This window comes from Halictus rubicundus, unplaced genomic scaffold (genome assembly GCF_050948215.1).
Source record: "Halictus rubicundus isolate RS-2024b unplaced genomic scaffold, iyHalRubi1_principal scaffold0095, whole genome shotgun sequence".
NCBI classification, from domain to species: Eukaryota; Metazoa; Arthropoda; class Insecta; order Hymenoptera; family Halictidae; genus Halictus; species Halictus rubicundus.
In genome coordinates this window covers 468,159-489,626 of record NW_027488636.1, presented here as the reverse complement: position 1 = coordinate 489,626, position 21,468 = coordinate 468,159, and positions in this window count along the sequence as shown.

The window sequence follows — 21,468 nt, the reverse complement described above, 5'->3', positions numbered from 1 at the left end:
CTCATATCCTATCCTATCCTCTATCATGTCCTATCCTCTATCGTATCCTATCGTCTATCCTATCCAATCCTCTATCCTATCCTCAGTCCTATCCTATCCTCTATCCTATCCTATCCTCTATCCTATCCTATCCTCTATCCTATCCTATCCTCTATCCTATCCTATCCTCTATCCTATCCTATCCTCTATCCTATCCTATCCTCTATCCTATCCTATCCTCTATCCTATCCTATCGTCTATCCTATCCCATCCTCTATCGTATCCTATCCTGTATCCTATCCTCTATCCTATCCTATCCTGTATCCTATCCAGTCCCCTATCCAATCCTCTATCCTATCCTATCTACTATCCTATCTTATCCTCTACCCTATCCTATCCTCCATCCTATCCTATCCTCTATCGTATTCTATCCTCTATCCTATCCAATCCCCTATCATATCCTCTGTCCTATCCTATCCTCTATAATATCGTATCTTCTATCGTATCCTATCCTCTATCCTATCCTATCCTCTATCCTATCCTATCCAATCTCATATCCTATCCAATCTCATATCCTATCCTATCCTCTATCATATCCTATCCTCTATCGTATCCTATCATCTATCCTATCCAATCCTCTATCCTATCCTCAATCTTATCCTATCCTCCATCCTATCCTATCCTCCATGCTATCCTATCCTCCATCCTATCCTATCCTCCATGCTATCCTATCCTCTATGCTATCCTATCCTCTATCCTATTCTATCCTCTATCCTATCCTATCCTCTATCGTATCCTATCCTCTATCCTATCCTATCCTCTATCGTATCTTATCCTCTATCGTATCCTGCCCTCTATACTATCCTATCCTCTATCCCGTTCTATCCTCTATCCTATCTATCCTCAATCCAATCCTATCATCTATCATATCCTATCCTCTATCGTATCCTATCCTCTATCCTATCCGATCCTCTATCCTATCTTATCCTCTATCCTATCCTGTCCTCTATCCTATCCTATCCTCTATCCTATCCTGCCCTCTATTCTATCCTATCCTCTATCTTATCCTATCCACTATCCTATCTTATCCTCTATCCTATCCTATCCTCTATCCTGTCCTATCCTCTATAGTATTCTATCCTCTATCCTATTCAATCCCCTATCCTATCCTCTGTCCTATCCTATCCACTATCATATCCTTTCCTCTATAATATCGTATCTTCTATCCTATCCTATACTCTATCCTATCCTATCCTCTATCATATCCTATCCTCTACCGTATCCTATCCTCTATCCTATCCTATCCTCTATCCTATCCTATCCTCTATCCTATCTTATCCTCTATCCTATCCTGTCCTCTATCCTATCCTATCCTCTATCCTATCCAATCTCATATCCTATCCAATCTCATATCCTATCCTCCATCATGTCCTATCCTCTATCGTATCCTATCCTCAATCCTATCGTATCCTTTCTCCTATAGTATCCTCTATCCTATCCTATCCTCTATCCTATCCTCTCCTCTATCCTATCCTATCCTCTATATTATCATATCCTCTATCCTATCCTATCCTCTATCCTATCCTCCATCCTATCCTTTCCTCTATAATATCGTATCTTCTATCGTATCTAATCCTCTATCCTATCCTATCCTCTATCCTATCCTATCCTTTATCCAATTCAATCTCATATCCTATCCTATCCTCTATCCTATCCTATCCTCTATCCTATCCTATCCTCTATCCTATCCTATCCTCTATCCTATCCTATCCTCTATCCTATCCAATCTCATATACTATCCAATCTCATATTCTATCCTATCCTCTATCATATCCTATCATCTATCGTATCCTATCTTCTATCCTATCCAATCCTCTATCCTATCCACAATCCTATTCTATCCTCTATCCTATCCTATCCTCTATGCTATCCTATCCTCTATCCTATCCTATCCTCTATCCTATCTATCCTCAATCCAATCCTATCTTCTATCCTATCCTATCGTCTATCCTATCCTATCCTCTATCCTATCCAATCCCCTATCCTATCCTCTACCCTATAATACCATGTATCCTATCCTCTTCTCCATCCTATCCTATCCTATCCTCTATCGTTTGCTCTATTCTATCCTATCAACTATCCTATCCTATCCTCTATCATATCCTATCATCTATCGTATCCTATATTCTATCCTATCCAATCCTCTATCCTATCCTCAATCCTATTCTATCCTCTATCCTATCCTATCCTCTATCCTATAATACCATGTATCCTATCCTCTTCTCCATCCTATCCTATCCTATCCTCTATCGTTTGCTCTATCCTATCCTATCCTCTATCCTATCCTATCCTCTATCCTATCCTATCCTCTATCCTACCCTATCCTCTATCCTATCCTATCCTCTATCATATCCTATCCTTTATCCTATCCTATCCTCTATCCTATCCTATCCTCTATCCTATCCTATCCTCTATCCTATCCTATCCTCTATCCTATCCTATCCTCTATCCTATCCTATCCTCTATCCTATCCAATCTCATATACTATCCAATCTCATATTCTATCCTATCCTCTATCATATCCTATCATCTATCGTATCCTATCTTCTATCCTATCCAATCCTCTATCCTATCCACAATCCTATTCTATCCTCTATCCTATCCTATCCTCTATGCTATCCTATCCTATCCTCTATCCTATCTATCCTCAATCCAATCCTATCTTCTATCCTATCCTATCGTCTATCCTATCCTCAATCCTATCCTATCCTCTATCCTATCCAATCCTCTATCCTATTCTATCCTCTATCCTATCCTATCCTCAATCCAATCCTATCCTCTATCCTATCCTATCCTCTATCTTATCCTATCCTCTACCCTATCCAATAATCTATCCTATTCTATCCTCTATTCTATCCTATCCTCAATCCAATCCTATCCTCTATCCTATCCTATCCTCTATCCAATCCTATCCTCTATCCTATCCTATCCTATCCTCTATCGTATCCTATCCTCTATCCTATCCAATCCTCTATCCTATCCTCTATCCTATCCTATCCAATCCTCTATCCTATCCTCAATCCTATCCTATCCTTTATCCTATAATACCATGTATCCTATCCTATTCTCCATCCTATCCTATCCTATCCTCTATCGTATGCTCTATCCTATCCTATCAACTATCCTATCCTATCCTCAATCCTATCCTATAATCTATCATATCCCATCCTCTATCCTATGCTATCCTATCCTATCCTCTATCGTATGCTCTATCCTATCCTATCAACTATCCTATCCTATTCTCTATTCTATCCTATCCTCTATCCTATCCAATCCCCTATCCTATCCTCTATCCTATCCTATTCTCTATCCCATCCTTTCCTCTATAATATCGTATCTTCTATCGCTCCTATCCTCTATCCTATCCTATCCTCTATCCTATCCTGTCCTCTGTCCTACCCTATCCTCTATCCTATCCTATCCTCTATCCAATCCTATCCTCTATCCTATCCTATCCTCTATCCTATCTTATCCTCTATCCTATCCTGTCCTCTATACTAACCTATCCTCTATCCTATCCTATCCTCTATCCTATCCTATCCTCTATCGTATCCTATCCTCTATCCTAACCTATACTCTATCCTATCTTATCCTCTATCGTGTCCTATCCTCTATCCTATCCTGTCCTCTATCCTATTCTATCCTCTATCCTATCCTATCCTCAATCCAATCCTATCCTCTATCCTATCCTATCCTCTATCCAATCCTATTCTCTATCCTATCCTATCCTCTATGGTATCCTATCCTCTATCCTATCCCATCCTCTATCCTATCCTCTATCCTATCCTATCCTCTATCCTATCCTCTATCCTATCCAATCCTCTATCCTATCCTCTATCCTATCCAATCCTCTATCCTATCCTCTATCCTATCCTATACTCTATCCTATCCTATCCTCTATCGTATCCTATCCTCTATCCTATCCTGTCCTCCATCCTATCCTATCCTCTATCCTATCCTATCCTCTATCCTATCCCATCCTCAATCCTATCCTTTCCTCTATCCTATAATCTATCCTACCCTATCCTCTTACTTATCCTATCCTCTATCCTATCCTATCCTCTATCATATCCTATCATCTATCGTATCCAATCCTCTATCCTATCCTCAATTCTATCCTATCCTCTATCCTATCCTATCCTCTATGCAATCCTATCCTCTATCCTATTCTATCCTCTATCCTATCCAATCCCCTATCCTATCCTCTATCCTCTCCTATCCTCTACCCCATAATACCATGTATCCTATTCTATTCTCCATCCTATCCTCTCCTATCCTCTTTCGTATGCTCTATCCTACCCTATCAACTATCCTATCCCATCCTCAATCCTATCCTTTCCTCTATCCTATAATCTATCCTATCCTCTTACTTATCCTATCCTATCCTCTATAGTATTCTCTATCCTATCCAATCCTCTATCCTATCCTATCCTCAATCCAATCGTATCCTCTATCCTATCCTATCAACTATCGTATCCTATCCTCTATCCTATCGAATCCTCTATCCTATTCCATCCTCTATCCTATCCTATCCTCAATACAATCCTATTCTCTATCCTATCCATTCCTCTATAATATCGTATCTTCTATCGCATCCTATCCTCTATCATATCCTATCCTTTATCCTATACAATCTCATATATTATCCTATCCTCTATCATATCCTATCCTCTATCGTATCCTATCTTCTATCCTATCCAATCCTCTATCCTATCCTCAATCCTATCCTATCCTCTATCCTATCCTATCCTCTGTGCAATCCTATCCTCTATCCTATCCAATCCCATATCCTATCCTCTATCCTCTCCTATCCTCTACCCCATAATACCATGTATCCTATCCTATTCTCCATCCTATCCTATCCTATCCTCTTTCGTATGCTCTATGCTATCCTATCAACTATCCTATCCTATCCTCAATCCTATCCTATCCTCTATCATATCCCATCCTCTATCCTATCCTATTCTCTATCCTATCCTATCCTCTATCCTATCCTATCCTCTATCGTATGCCCTATCCTATCCCATCCTCCATCCTATCCAATCCCCTATCCTATCCTCTATCCTATCCTATCCTCTACCCTATAATACCATGTATCCTATCCCATTCTCTATCCTATCCTATCCTATCCTCTATCGTATGCTCTATCCTATCCTATCCACTATCATATCCTATCCTCAATCCTATCCTATCCTCTATCATATCCTATCCTCTATCCTATCCTATCCTCTATCCTATCCTGTCCTTTATCCTGTCGAATCCCCTATCCTATCCTCAATCCTATCCTATCCTCCATCATATCCTATACCTCTATCCTATCCTATCCTCTATCCTATCCTATCCTATCCTTTATCCTGTCGAATCCCCTATCCTTTCGTCTATCCAATCCTATCCTCAATCCTATCCTATCCTCTATCCTATAATATCCTCTATCGTATCCTATCCACTATCCTATAATATCCTCTATCGTATCCTATCCACTATCCTATCCTATCCTCTATCCTATCCTATCCTCATTTCTATCCTATAATATCCTCTATCGTATCCTATCCACTATCCTATCCTATCCTCTATCCTATCCTATCCTCATTTCTATCCTATCCTCTGTCCTATCCTATCCTCAATCCTAACCTCTCCTCAATCCTATCCTATCCTCTATCCCATCCAATGCTCTACCCTATGCTATCCTCTATCCTATCCTATCCTCAAACCTATCCTATCCTCAATCCTATCCAATCCCCTATCCTACCCTCTATCCGATCCTATCCTCTATTACATCCTATCCTCGATCCTATCCTATCCTCTATCCTATCCTATCTTCTATCCTATCCTATCCTCTATCCTATCATATCCTCTATCCTATCATATCCTCTATCCTATCCTATCCTCTATCGTATCCTATCCTCTATCCCATTCTATCCTCTTTCCTATCCCATCCTCTATCCCATCCAATCCTCAATCCTATCCTATCCACTATCCTATCCTATCCTCTATCCTATAGTATCCTCTATCCTATCCTATCCTCTATCCTATCCTATCCTCCATCCTATCCTATCCTCCATCCTATCCAATCCCCTATCCTATCCTCTATCCTATCCTATCCTATCCTCTATCTTATGCTCTACCCTATCCTATCAACTATCCTATCCTATCGTCAATCCTATCCTATCCTCTATCCTATCCTATTCTCTATTCTATCCTTTCCTCTATGCTACCCTATCCTCTATCCTATTCTATCCTCTATCCTATCTATATTCTATCCAATCCTATTCTCTATCCTATCCTTTCCTCTATAATATCGTATCTTCTCTCGTATCCTATCCTCTATCCTATCCTATCCTCTATCCTATCCTATCCTCAATCCTATTCTATCCTCTATCCTGTCCTATTCTCTATCCTATCCTTTCCTCTATAATATCGTATATTCTATCGTATCATATCCTCTATCCTATCCTATTCTCTGTCCTATCCTATTCTCTATCATATGCTATCCTCTGTCCTATCCTATTCTCTATCCTATCCTTTCCACTATAATATCGTATCTTCTATCGTATCCTATCCTCTATCCTATCCTATCCTCTATCCTATCCTATCCTCTATCCTATCCTATCCTCTATCCTATCCTATCCTCTATCCTATCCTATCCTCTATCCTATCCTATCCTCTATCCTATCCTATCGTCTATCCTATCCTATCCTCTATCCTATCCAATCCCCTATCCTATCCTCTACCCTATAATACCATGTATCCTATCCTCTTCTCCATCCTATCCTATCCTATCCTCTGTCGTTTGCTCTATCCTATCCTATCAACTATCCTATCCTATCCTCTATCATATCCTATCATCTATCGTATCCTATCTTCTATCCTATCCAATCCTCTATCCTATCCTCAATCCTATTCTATCCTCTATCCTATCCTATCCTCTATCCTATAATACCATGTATCCTATCCTCTTCTCCATCCTATCCTATCCTATCCTCTATCGTTTGCTCTATCCTATCCTATCAACTATCCTATCCTATCCTCAATCTTATCCTATCCTCTATCATATCCTATACTCTATCCTATCCTATCCTCTATCCTATCCAATCCAGTATTCTATCCTCTGTCCTATCCTATTCTCTATCCTATCCTTTCCACTATAATATCGTATCTTCTATCGTATCCTATCCTCTATCCTATCCTATCCTCTATCCTATCCTATCCTCTATCCTATCCTATCCTCTATCCTACCCTATCCTCTATCCTATCCTATCCTCTATCATATCCTATCCTTTATCCTATCCTATCCTCTATCCTATCCTATCCTCTATCCTATCCTATCCTCTATCCTATCCTATCCTCTATCCTATCCTATCCTCTATCCTATCCAATCTCATATACTATCCAATCTCATATTCTATCCTATCCTCTATCATATCCTATCATCTATCGTATCCTATCTTCTATCCTATCCAATCCTCTATCCTATCCACAATCCTATTCTATCCTCTATCCTATCCTATCCTCTATGCTATCCTATCCTCTATCCTATCCTATCCTCTATCCTATCTATCCTCAATCCAATCCTATCTTCTATCCTATCCTATCGTCTATCCTATCCTATCCTCTATCCTATCCAACCCCCTATCCTATCCTCTACCCTATAATACCATGTATCCTATCCTCTTCTCCATCCTATCCTATCCTATCCTCTATCGTTTGCTCTATCCTATCCTATCAACTATCCTATCCTATCCTCTATCATATCCTATCATCTATCGTATCCTATATTCTATCCTATCCAATCCTCTATCCTATCCTCAATCCTATTCTATCCTCTATCCTATCCTATCCTCTATCCTATAATACCATGTATCCTATCCTCTTCTCCATCCTATCCTATCCTATCCTCTATCGTTTGCTCTATCCTATCCTATCAACTATCCTATCCTATCCTCAATCTTATCCTATCCTCTATCATATCCTATACTCTATCCTATCCTATCCTCTATCCTATCCTATCCTCTATCCTATCCAATCCAGTATCCTATCCTCTATACTATCCTATTCTCTATCCTATCCTTTCCTCTATAATATCGTATCTTCTATCGCATCCTATCCTCTATCCTATCCAATCTCATATATTATCCTATCTTCTATCATATCGTATCCTCTATCGTATCCTATCTTGTATCCTATCCAATCGTCTATCCTATCCTCAATCCTATCCTATCCTCTATCCTATCCAATCCTCTATCCTATTCTATCCTCTATCCTATCCTATCCTCAATCCAATCCTATCCTCTATCCTATCCTATCCTCTATCTTATCCTATCCTCTACCCTATCCAATAATCTATCCTATTCTATCCTCTATTCTATCCTATCCTCAATCCAATCCTATCCTCTATCCTATCCTATCCTCTATCCAATCCTATCCTCTATCCTATCCTATCCTATCCTCTATCGTATCCTATCCTCTATCCTATCCAATCCTCTATCCTATCCTCTATCCTATCCTATCCAATCCTCTATCCTATCCTCAATCCTATCCTATCCTTAATCCTATAATACCATGTATCCTATCCTATTCTCCATCCTATCCTATCCTATCCTCTATCGTATGCTCTATCCTATCCTATCAACTATCCTATCCTATCCTCAATCCTATCCTATCCTCTATCCTATCCTCTATCCTATCCTATACTCTATCCTATCCTATCCTCTATCGTATCCTATCCTCTATCCTATCCTGTCCTCCATCCTATCCTATCCTCTATCCTATCCTATCCTCTATCCTATCCCATCCTCAATCCTATCCTTTCCTCTATCCTATAATCTATCCTACCCTATCCTCTTACTTATCCTATCCTCTATCCTATCCTATCCTCTATCATATCCTATCATCTATCGTATCCAATCCTCTATCCTATCCTCAATTCTATCCTATCCTCTATCCTATCCTATCCTCTATGCAATCCTATCCTCTATCCTATTCTATCCTCTATCCTATCCAATCCCCTATCCTATCCTCTATCCTCTCCTATCCTCTACCCCATAATACCATGTATCCTATTCTATTCTCCATCCTATCCTCTCCTATCCTCTTTCGTATGCTCTATCCTACCCTATCAACTATCCTATCCCATCCTCAATCCTATCCTTTCCTCTATCCTATAATCTATCCTATCCTCTTACTTATCCTATCCTATCCTCTATAGTATTCTCTATCCTATCCAATCCTCTATCCTATCCTATCCTCAATCCAATCGTATCCTCTATCCTATCCTATCAACTATCGTATCCTATCCTCTATCCTATCGAATCCTCTATCCTATTCCATCCTCTATCCTATCCTATCCTCAATACAATCCTATTCTCTATCCTATCCATTCCTCTATAATATCGTATCTTCTATCGCATCCTATCCTCTATCATATCCTATCCTTTATCCTATACAATCTCATATATTATCCTATCCTCTATCATATCCTATCCTCTATCGTATCCTATCTTCTATCCTATCCAATCCTCTATCCTATCCTCAATCCTATCCTATCCTCTATCCTATCCTATCCTCTGTGCAATCCTATCCTCTATCCTATCCAATCCCATATCCTATCCTCTATCCTCTCCTATCCTCTACCCCATAATACCATGTATCCTATCCTATTCTCCATCCTATCCTATCCTATCCTCTTTCGTATGCTCTATGCTATCCTATCAACTATCCTATCCTATCCTCAATCCTATCCTATCCTCTATCATATCCCATCCTCTATCCTATCCTATTCTCTATCCTATCCTATCCTCTATCCTATCCTATCCTCTATCGTATGCCCTATCCTATCCCATCCTCCATCCTATCCAATCCCCTATCCTATCCTCTATCCTATCCTATCCTCTACCCTATAATACCATGTATCCTATCCCATTCTCTATCCTATCCTATCCTATCCTCTATCGTATGCTCTATCCTATCCTATCCACTATCATATCCTATCCTCAATCCTATCCTATCCTCTATCATATCCTATCCTCTATCCTATCCTATCCTCTATCCTATCCTGTCCTTTATCCTGTCGAATCCCCTATCCTATCCTCAATCCTATCCTATCCTCCATCATATCCTATACCTCTATCCTATCCTATCCTCTATCCTATCCTATCCTATCCTTTATCCTGTCGAATCCCCTATCCTTTCGTCTATCCAATCCTATCCTCAATCCTATCCTATCCTCTATCCTATAATATCCTCTATCGTATCCTATCCACTATCCTATAATATCCTCTATCGTATCCTATCCACTATCCTATCCTATCCTCTATCCTATCCTATCCTCTGTCCTATCCTATCCTCAATCCTAACCTCTCCTCAATCCTATCCTATCCTCTATCCCATCCAATGCTCTACCCTATGCTATCCTCTATCCTATCCTATCCTCAAACCTATCCTATCCTCAATCCTATCCAATCCCCTATCCTACCCTCTATCCGATCCTATCCTCTATTACATCCTATCCTCGATCCTATCCTATCCTCTATCCTATCCTATCTTCTATCCTATCCTATCCTCTATCCTATCATATCCTCTATCCTATCATATCCTCTATCCTATCCTATCCTCTATCGTATCCTATCCTCTATCCCATTCTATCCTCTTTCCTATCCCATCCTCTATCCCATCCAATCCTCAATCCTATCCTATCCACTATCCTATCCTATCCTCTATCCTATAGTATCCTCTATCCTATCCTATCCTCTATCCTATCCTATCCTCCATCCTATCCTATCCTCCATCCTATCCAATCCCCTATCCTATCCTCTATCCTATCCTATCCTATCCTCTATCTTATGCTCTACCCTATCCTATCAACTATCCTATCCTATCGTCAATCCTATCCTATCCTCTATCCTATCCTATTCTCTATTCTATCCTTTCCTCTATGCTACCCTATCCTCTATCCTATTCTATCCTCTATCCTATCTATATTCTATCCAATCCTATTCTCTATCCTATCCTTTCCTCTATAATATCGTATCTTCTCTCGTATCCTATCCTCTATCCTATCCTATCCTCTATCCTATCCTATCCTCAATCCTATTCTATCCTCTATCCTGTCCTATTCTCTATCCTATCCTTTCCTCTATAATATCGTATATTCTATCGTATCCTATCCTCTATCCTATCCTATTCTCTATCATATGCTATCCTCTGTCCTATCCTATTCTCTATCCTATCCTTTCCACTATAATATCGTATCTTCTATCGTATCCTATCCTCTATCCTATCCTATCCTCTATCCTATCCTATCCTCTATCCTATCCTATCCTCTATCCTATCCTATCCTCTATCCTATCCTATCCTCTATCCTATCCTATCCTCTATCCTATCCTATCGTCTATCCTATCCTATCCTCTATCCTATCCAATCCCCTATCCTATCCTCTACCCTATAATACCATGTATCCTATCCTCTTCTCCATCCTATCCTATCCTATCCTCTGTCCTTTGCTCTATCCTATCCTATCAACTATCCTATCCTATCCTCTATCATATCCTATCATCTATCGTATCCTATCTTCTATCCTATCCAATCCTCTATCCTATCCTCAATCCTATTCTATCCTCTATCCTATCCTATCCTCTATCCTATAATACCATGTATCCTATCCTCTTCTCCATCCTATCCTATCCTATCCTCTATCGTTTGCTCTATCCTATCCTATCAACTATCCTATCCTATCCTCAATCTTATCCTATCCTCTATCATATCCTATACTCTATCCTATCCTATCCTCTATCCTATCCTATCCTCTATCCTATCCTATCCTCTATCCTATCCAATCTCATATACTATCCAATCTCATATTCTATCCTATCCTCTATCATATCCTATCATCTATCGTATCCTATCTTCTATCCTATCCAATCCTCTATCCTATCCACAATCCTATTCTATCCTCTATCCTATCCTATCCTCTATGCTATCCTATCCTCTATCCTATCCTATCCTCTATCCTATCTATCCTCAATCCAATCCTATCTTCAATCCTATCCTATCGTCTATCCTATCCTATCCTCTATCCTATCCAATCCCCTATCCTATCCTCTACCCTATAATACCATGTATCCTATCCTCTTCTCCATCCTATCCTATCCTATCCTCTATCGTTTGCTCTATCCTATCCTATCAACTATCCTATCCTATCCTCTATCATATCCTATCATCTATCGTATCCTATATTCTATCCTATCCAATCCTCTATCCTATCCTCAATCCTATTCTATCCTCTATCCTATCCTATCCTCTATCCTATAATACCATGTATCCTATCCTCTTCTCCATCCTATCCTATCCTATCCTCTATCGTTTGCTCTATCCTATCCTATCAACTATCCTATCCTATCCTCAATCTTATCCTATCCTCTATCATATCCTATACTCTATCCTATCCTATCCTCTATCCTATCCTATCCTCTATCCTATCCTATCCTCTATCCTATCCAATCCAGTATCCTATCCTCTATACTATCCTATTCTCTATCCTATCCTTTCCTCTATAATATCGTATCTTCTATCGCATCCTATCCTCTATCCTATCCAATCTCATATATTATCCTATCTTCTATCATATCGTATCCTCTATCGTATCCTATCTTGTATCCTATCCAATCGTCTATCCTATCCTCTATCCTATCCAATCCTCTATCCTATTCTATCCCCTATCCTATCCTATCCTCAATCCAATACTATCCTCTATCCTATCCTATCCTCTATCTTATCCTATCCTCTACCCTATCCAATAATCTATCCTATTCTATCCTCTATTCTATCCTATCCTCAATCCAATCCTATCCTCTATCCTATCCTATCCTCTATCCAATCCTATCCTCTATCCTATCCTATCCTATCCTCTATCGTATCCTATCCTCTATCCTATCCAATCCTCTATCCTATCCTCTATCCTATCCTATCCAATCCTCTATCCTATCGTCAATCCTATCCTATCCTTTATCCTATAATACCATGTATCCTATCCTATTCTCCATCCTATCCTATCCTATCCTCTATCGTATGCTCTATCCTATCCTATCAACTATCCTATCCTATCCTCAATCCTATCCTATCCTCTATCATATCCCATCCTCTATCCTATGCTATCCTATCCTATCCTCTATCGTATGCTCTATCCTATCCTATCAACTATCCTATCCTATTCTCTATTCTATCCTATCCTCTATCCTATCCAATCCCCTATCCTATCCTCTATCCTATCCTATTCTCTATCCCATCCTTTCCTCTATAATATCGTATCTTCTATCGCTCCTATCCTCTATCCTATCCTATCCTCTATCCTATCCTGTCCTCTGTCCTACCCTATCCTCAATTCTATCCTATCCTCTATCCAATCCTATCCTCTATCCTATCCTATCCTCTATCCTATCTTATCCTCTATCCTATCCTGTCCTCTATCCTAACCTATCCTCTATCCTATCCTATCCTCTATCCTATCCTATCCTCTATCGTATCCTATCCTCTATCCTAACCTATACTCTATCCTATCTTATCCTCTATCGTGTCCTATCCTCTATCCTGTCCTGTCCTCTATCCTATTCTATCCTCTATCCTATCCTATCCTCAATCCAATCCTATCCTCTATCCTATCCTATCCTCTATCTTATCCTGTCCTCTATCGTATACTATCCTCTATCCTATCCTACCCTCTATCCAATCCTATCCTCTATCCTATCCTATCCTCTATGGTATCCTATCCTCTATCCTATCCCATCCTCTATCCTATCCTCTATCCTATCCTATCCTCTATCCTATCCTCTATCCTATCCAATCCTCTATCCTATCCTCTATCCTATCCTATAATCTATCCTATCCTATCCTCTATCGTATCCTATCCTCTATCCTATCCTGTCCTCTATCCTATCCTATCCTCTATCCTATCCTATCCTCTATCCTATCCTATCCTCTATCCTATCCCATCCTCAATCCTATCCTTTCCTCTATCCTATAATCTATCCTACCCTATCCTCTTACTTATCCTATCCTCTATCCTATCCTATCCTCTATCATATCCTATTCTCTATCCTATCCTTTCCTCTATCTTATCCTATCCTCTATCCTATCCTCTATCCTATCCTATCCTCTATCCTATCCTATCCTCTATCCTATCCTATACTCTATCCTATCCTATCCTCTATCGTATCCTATCCTCTATCCTATCTTGTCCTCTATCCTATCCTATCCTCTATCCTATCCCATCCTCAATCCTATCCTCTATCCTATCCTATCCTCTATCTTATCCTATCCTCTATCCTATCCTATCCTCTATCGTATCCTATCCTCTATCCTATCCAATCCTCTATCCCATCCTCTATCCTATCCTATCCTCTATCTTATCCTATCCTCTATCCTATCCTATCCTCAATCCAATCATATCCTCTATCCTATCCTATCCTCTATCTTATCCTATCCTCTACCCTATCCAATAATCTATCCTATTCTATCCTCTATTCTATCCTATCCTCAATCCAATCCTATCCTCTATCCTATCCTATCCTCTATTGTATAATACCATGTATCCTATCCTCTTCTCCATCCTATCCTATCCTATCCTCTATCGTTTGCTCTATCCTATCCTATCAACTATCCTATCCTATCCTCAATCTTATCCTATCCTCTATCATATCCTATACTCTATCCTATCCTATCCTCTATCCTATCCTATCCTCTATCCTATCCAATCCAGTATCCTATCCTCTATACTATCCTATTCTCTATCCTATCCTTTCCTCTATAATATCGTATCTTCTATCGCATCCTATCCTCTATCCTATCCAATCTCATATATTATCCTATCTTCTATCATATCGTATCCTCTATCGTATCCTATCTTGTATCCTATCCAATCGTCTATCCTATCCTCTATCCTATCCAATCCTCTATCCTATTCTATCCCCTATCCTATCCTATCCTCAATCCAATACTATCCTCTATCCTATCCTATCCTCTATCTTATCCTATCCTCTACCCTATCCAATAATCTATCCTATTCTATCCTCTATTCTATCCTATCCTCAATCCAATCCTATCCTCTATCCTATCCTATCCTCTATCCAATCCTATCCTCTATCCTATCCTATCCTATCCTCTATCGTATCCTATCCTCTATCCTATCCAATCCTCTATCCTATCCTCTATCCTATCCTATCCAATCCTCTATCCTATCCTCAATCCTATCCTATCCTTTATCCTATAATACCATGTATCCTATCCTATTCTCCATCCTATCCTATCCTATCCTCTATCGTATGCTCTATCCTATCCTATCAACTATCCTATCCTATCCTCAATCCTATCCTATCCTCTATCATATCCCATCCTCTATCCTATGCTATCCTATCCTATCCTCTATCGTATGCTCTATCCTATCCTATCAACTATCCTATCCTATTCTCTATTCTATCCTATCCTCTATCCTATCCAATCCCCTATCCTATCCTCTATCCTATCCTATTCTCTATCCCATCCTTTCCTCTATAATATCGTATCTTCTATCGCTCCTATCCTCTATCCTATCCTATCCTCTATCCTATCCTGTCCTCTGTCCTACCCTATCCTCAATCCTATCCTATCCTCTATCCAATCCTATCCTCTATCCTATCCTATCCTCTATCCTATCTTATCCTCTATCCTATCCTGTCCTCTATCCTAACCTATCCTCTATCCTATCCTATCCTCTATCCTATCCTATCCTCTATCGTATCCTATCCTCTATCCTAACCTATACTCTATCCTATCTTATCCTCTATCGTGTCCTATCCTCTATCCTGTCCTGTCCTCTATCCTATTCTATCCTCTATCCTATCCTATCCTCAATCCAATCCTATCCTCTATCCTATCCTATCCTCTATCTTATCCTGTCCTCTATCGTATACTATCCTCTATCCTATCCTACCCTCTATCCAATCCTATCCTCTATCCTATCCTATCCTCTATGGTATCCTATCCTCTATCCTATCCCATCCTCTATCCTATCCTCTATCCTATCCTATCCTCTATCCTATCCTCTATCCTATCCAATCCTCTATCCTATCCTCTATCCTATCCTATAATCTATCCTATCCTATCCTCTATCGTATCCTATCCTCTATCCTATCCTGTCCTCTATCCTATCCTATCCTCTATCCTATCCTATCCTCTATCCTATCCCATCCTCAATCCTATCCTTTCCTCTATCCTATAATCTATCCTACCCTATCCTCTTACTTATCCTATCCTCTATCCTATCCTATCCTCTATCATATCCTATTCTCTATCCTATCCTTTCCTCTATCTTATCCTATCCTCTATCCTATCCTCTATCCTATCCTATCCTCTATCCTATCCTATCCTCTATCCTATCCTATACTCTATCCTATCCTATCCTCTATCGTATCCTATCCTCTATCCTATCTTGTCCTCTATCCTATCCTATCCTCTATCCTATCCCATCCTCAATCCTATCCTCTATCCTATCCTATCCTCTATCTTATCCTATCCTCTATCCTATCCTATCCTCTATCGTATCCTATCCTCTATCCTATCCAATCCTCTATCCCATCCTCTATCCTATCCTATCCTCTATCTTATCCTATCCTCTATCCTATCCTATCCTCAATCCAATCATATCCTCTATCCTATCCTATCCTCTATCTTATCCTATCCTCTACCCTATCCAATAATCTATCCTATTCTATCCTCTATTCTATCCTATCCTCAATCCAATCCTATCCTCTATCCTATCCTATCCTCTATCCAATCCTATCCTCTATCCTATCCTATCCTCTATCATATCCCATCCTCTATCCTATGCTATCCTATCCTATCCTCTATCGTATGCTCTATCCTATCCTATCAACTATCCTATCCTATTCTCTATTCTATCCTATCCTCTATCCTATCCAATCCCCAATCCTATCCTCTATCCTATTATATCCTCTATCCTATCTTATCCTCTATCCTATCCTGTCCTCTATCCTAACCTATCCTCTATCCTATCCTATCCTCTATCCTATCCTATCCTCTATCGTATCCTATCCTCTATCCTAACCTATACTCTATCCTATCTTATCCTCTATCGTGTCCTATCCTCTATGGTATCCTATACTCTATCCTATCCCATCCTCTATCCTATCCTCTATCCTATCCTATCCTCTATCCTATCCTCTATCCTATCCAATCCTCTATCCTATCCTCTATCCTATCCTATACTCTATCCTATCCTATCCTCTATCGTATCCTATCCTCTATCCTATCCTGTCCTCTATCCTATCCTATCCTCTATCCTATCCTATCCTCTATCCTATCCCATCCTCAATCCTATCCTTTCCTCTATCCTATAATCTATCCTACCCTATCCTCTTACTTATCCTATCCTCTATCCTATCCTATCCTCTATCCTATCCTATCCTCTATCCTATCCGATCCTCTATCCCATACTATCCTCTATCCTATCCTATCCTCAATCCAATCCTATCGTCTATCCTATCCTATCCTCTATGGTATCCTATCCTCTATCCTATCCCATCCTCTATCCTATCCTCTATCCTATCCTATCCTCTATCCTATCCTATCCTCTATCCTATCCAATCCCCTATCCTATCCTCTATCATATCCTATTCTCTATCCTATCCTTTCCTCTATCCTATCCTATCCTCTATCCTATCCTCTATCCTATCCTATCCTCTATCCTATCCTATCCTCTATCCTATTCTATCCTCTATCCTATCCTATCCTCAATCCAATCCTATCCTCTTATTAAACCTATCCTCTATCTTATCCTATCCTCTATCCAATCCTATCCTCTATCCTATCCTATCCTCTATCGTATCCTATCCTCTATCCTATCCAATCCTCTGTCCCATCCTCTATCCTATCCTATCCTCTATCTTATCCTATCCTCTATCCTATCCTATCCTCTATCGTATCCTATCCTCTATCCTATCCAATCCTCTATCCCATCCTCTATCCTATCCTATCCTCTACCTTATCCTATCCTCTATCCTATCCTATCCTCAATCCAATCATATCCTCTATCCTATCCTATCCTCTATCTTATCCTATCCTCTACCCTATCCAATAATCTATCCTATTCTATCCTCTATTCTATCCTATCCTCAATCCAATCCTATCCTCTATCCTATCCTATCCAATCCTCTATCCTATCCTCAATCCTATCCCATCCTTGATCCTATAATACCATTTATCCTATCCTATTCTCCATCCTATCCTATCCTATCCTCTATCGTATGCTCTATCCTATCCTATCAACTATCCTATCCTATCCTCAATCCTATCCTATCCTCTATCATATCCCATCCTCTATCCTATGCTATCCTATCCTATCCTCTATCGTATGCTCTTTCCTATCCTATCAACTATCCTATCCTATTCTCTATTCTATCCTATCCTCTATCCTATCCAATCCCCAATCCTATCCTCTATCCTATCCTATCCTCTATCCTATCTAATCCTCTATCCTATCCTGTCCTATATCCTAACCTATCCTCTATCCTATCCTATCCTCTATCTTATCCTGTCCTCTACCGTATACTATCCTCTATCCTATCCTACCCTCTATCCAATCCTATCCTCTATCCTATCCTATCCTCTATGGTATCCTATCCTCTATCCTATCCCATCCTCTATCCTATCCTCTATCCTATCCTATCCTCTATCCTATCCTCTATCCTATCCAATCCTCTATCCTATCCTCTATCCTATCCTATACTCTATCCTATCCTATCCTCTATCGTATCCTATCCTCTATCCTATCCTGTCCTCTATCCTCTCCTATCCTCTATCCTATCCTATCCTCTATCCTATCCCATCCTCAATCCTATCCTTTCCTCTATCCTATAATCTATCCTACCCTATCCTCTTACTTATCCTATCCTCTATCCTATCCTATCCTCTATCCTATCCGATCCTCTATCCTATACTATCCTCTATCCTATCCTATCCTCAATCCAATCCTATCCTCTATCCTATCCTATCCTCTATCGTATCCTATCCTCTATCGTATCCAATCCCCTATCCTACTCTATCCTCTATCCTATCCTATCCTCAATCCAATCCTATTCTCTATTCTATCCTATCCTCTATCCTATCCTATCCTCTATCCTCTCCTATACTCAATCCAATCCTATCCTCTATCCTATCCAATCCTCTATCCTATCCTCTATCCTATCCTATCCTCTATCCTATCCAATCCTCTACCCTATCCTATCCTCTATCCTATCCTATACTCTATTCTATCCTATCCTCTATCCTATCCCATCCTCAATCCTATCCTTTCCTCTATCCTATAATCTATCCTATCCTATCCTCTTACTTATCCTATCCTCTATCCTATCCTATCCTCTATCCTATCCGATCCTCTATCCTATACTATCCTCTATCCTATCCTATCCTCAATCCAATCCTATCCTCTATCCTATCCTATCCTCTATCCTATCCTATCCTCTATCCTATCCTATCCTCTATCCTATCCAATCCCCTATCCTATCCTCTATCCTATCCTATTCTCTATCCTATCCTTTCCTCTATAATATCGTATCTTCTATCGCATCCTATCCTCTATCAAATCCTATCCTCTATCCTATCCAATCTCATATATTATTCTATCCTCTATCATATCCTAATCCTCTATCGTATCCTCAATCCTATCCTATCCTCTATCCTATCCTATCCTCTATGCTATCCTATCCTCTATCCTATTCTATCCTCTATCCGATCCAATCCCCTATCCTATCCTCTATTCTCTATTATCCTCTACCCCATAATACCATGTATCCTATCCTATTCTCCATCCTATCCTATCCTATCCTCTATCGTATGCTCTATCCTATCCTATCAACTATCCTATCCTATCCTCAATCCTATCCTATCCTCTATCATATCCCACCCTCTATCCTATCCTATCCTATCCTATACTCTATCCTATCCTATCCTCTATCGTATGCTATATCGTATCCTATCCTCTATCGTATGCTATATCGTATCCTATCCTCTATCGTATCCAATCTCCTATCCTATCCTCTATCGTATGCTACATCGTATCCTATCCTCTATCGTATCCAATCTCCTATCCTATCCTCTATCCTCTCCTATCCTCAATCCAATCCTATCCTCTATCGTATCCTATCCTCAATCCAATCCTATCCTCTATCCTATCCTATACTCTATCCTATCCTATCCTCTATCGTATCCTATCCTCTATCCTATCCAATCCTCTATCCCATTCTATCATCTATCCCATCTTATCCTCAATCCGATCCTATCCTCTATCCTATCCTATACTCTATCCTACCCTATCCTCTATCCTATCCAATCCCCTATCCTATCCTCTATCCTATCCTACCCTCTATCCTATCCTATCCTCTATCGTATGCTATATCGTATTCTATCCACTATCGTATGCTATATCGTATCCTATCCTCTATCGTATCCAATCCCCTATCCTATCCTCTATCCTCTCCTCTACTCAATCCAATCCTATCCTCTATCCTATCCTATCCTCTATCGTATCCTATCCTCTATCCTATCCAATCCTCTATCCCATTCTATCCTCTATCCTATCTTATCCTCAATCCGATCCTATCCTCTATCCTATCCTATACTCTATCCTATCCTATCCTCTATCGTATCCTATCCTCTATCCTATCCTGTCCTCTATCCTATCCTATCCTATCCTCTATCCTATCCCATCCTCAATCCTATCCTTTCCTCTATCCTATAATCTATCCTATCCTATCCTCTTACTTATCCTATCCTCTATCCTATCCTATCCTCTACCCTATCCAATCCTCTATCCTAGCCTCTATCCTATCCTATCCTCTATCCTATCCTATTCTCTACCCTATCCTATCCTCTATCGTATCCTATCCTCTATCGTATGCTCTATCCTACCCTATCCTCTATCCTATCCAATCCCCTATCCTATCCTCTATCCTATCCTATCATCTATCCTATACTATCCTCTATCGTATGCTATATCGTATTCTGTCCACTATCGTATGCTGTATCGTATCCTATCCTCTATCGTATCCAATCCCCTATCCTATCCTCTATCCTCTCCTATACTCAATCCAATCCTATCCTCTATCCTATCCTATCCTCTATCGTATCCTATCCTCTATCCTATCCAATCTCATATCCTATCCAATCTCATATCCTATCCTCCATCATGTCCTATCCTCTATCGTATCCTATCCTCAATCCTATCGTATCCTTTCTCCTATAGTATCCTCTATCCTATCCTATCCTCTATCCTATCCTCTCCTCTATCCTATCCTATCCTCTATATTATCATATCCTCTATCCTATCCTATCCTCTATCCTATCCTCCATCCTATCCTTTCCTCTATAATATCGTATCTTCTATCG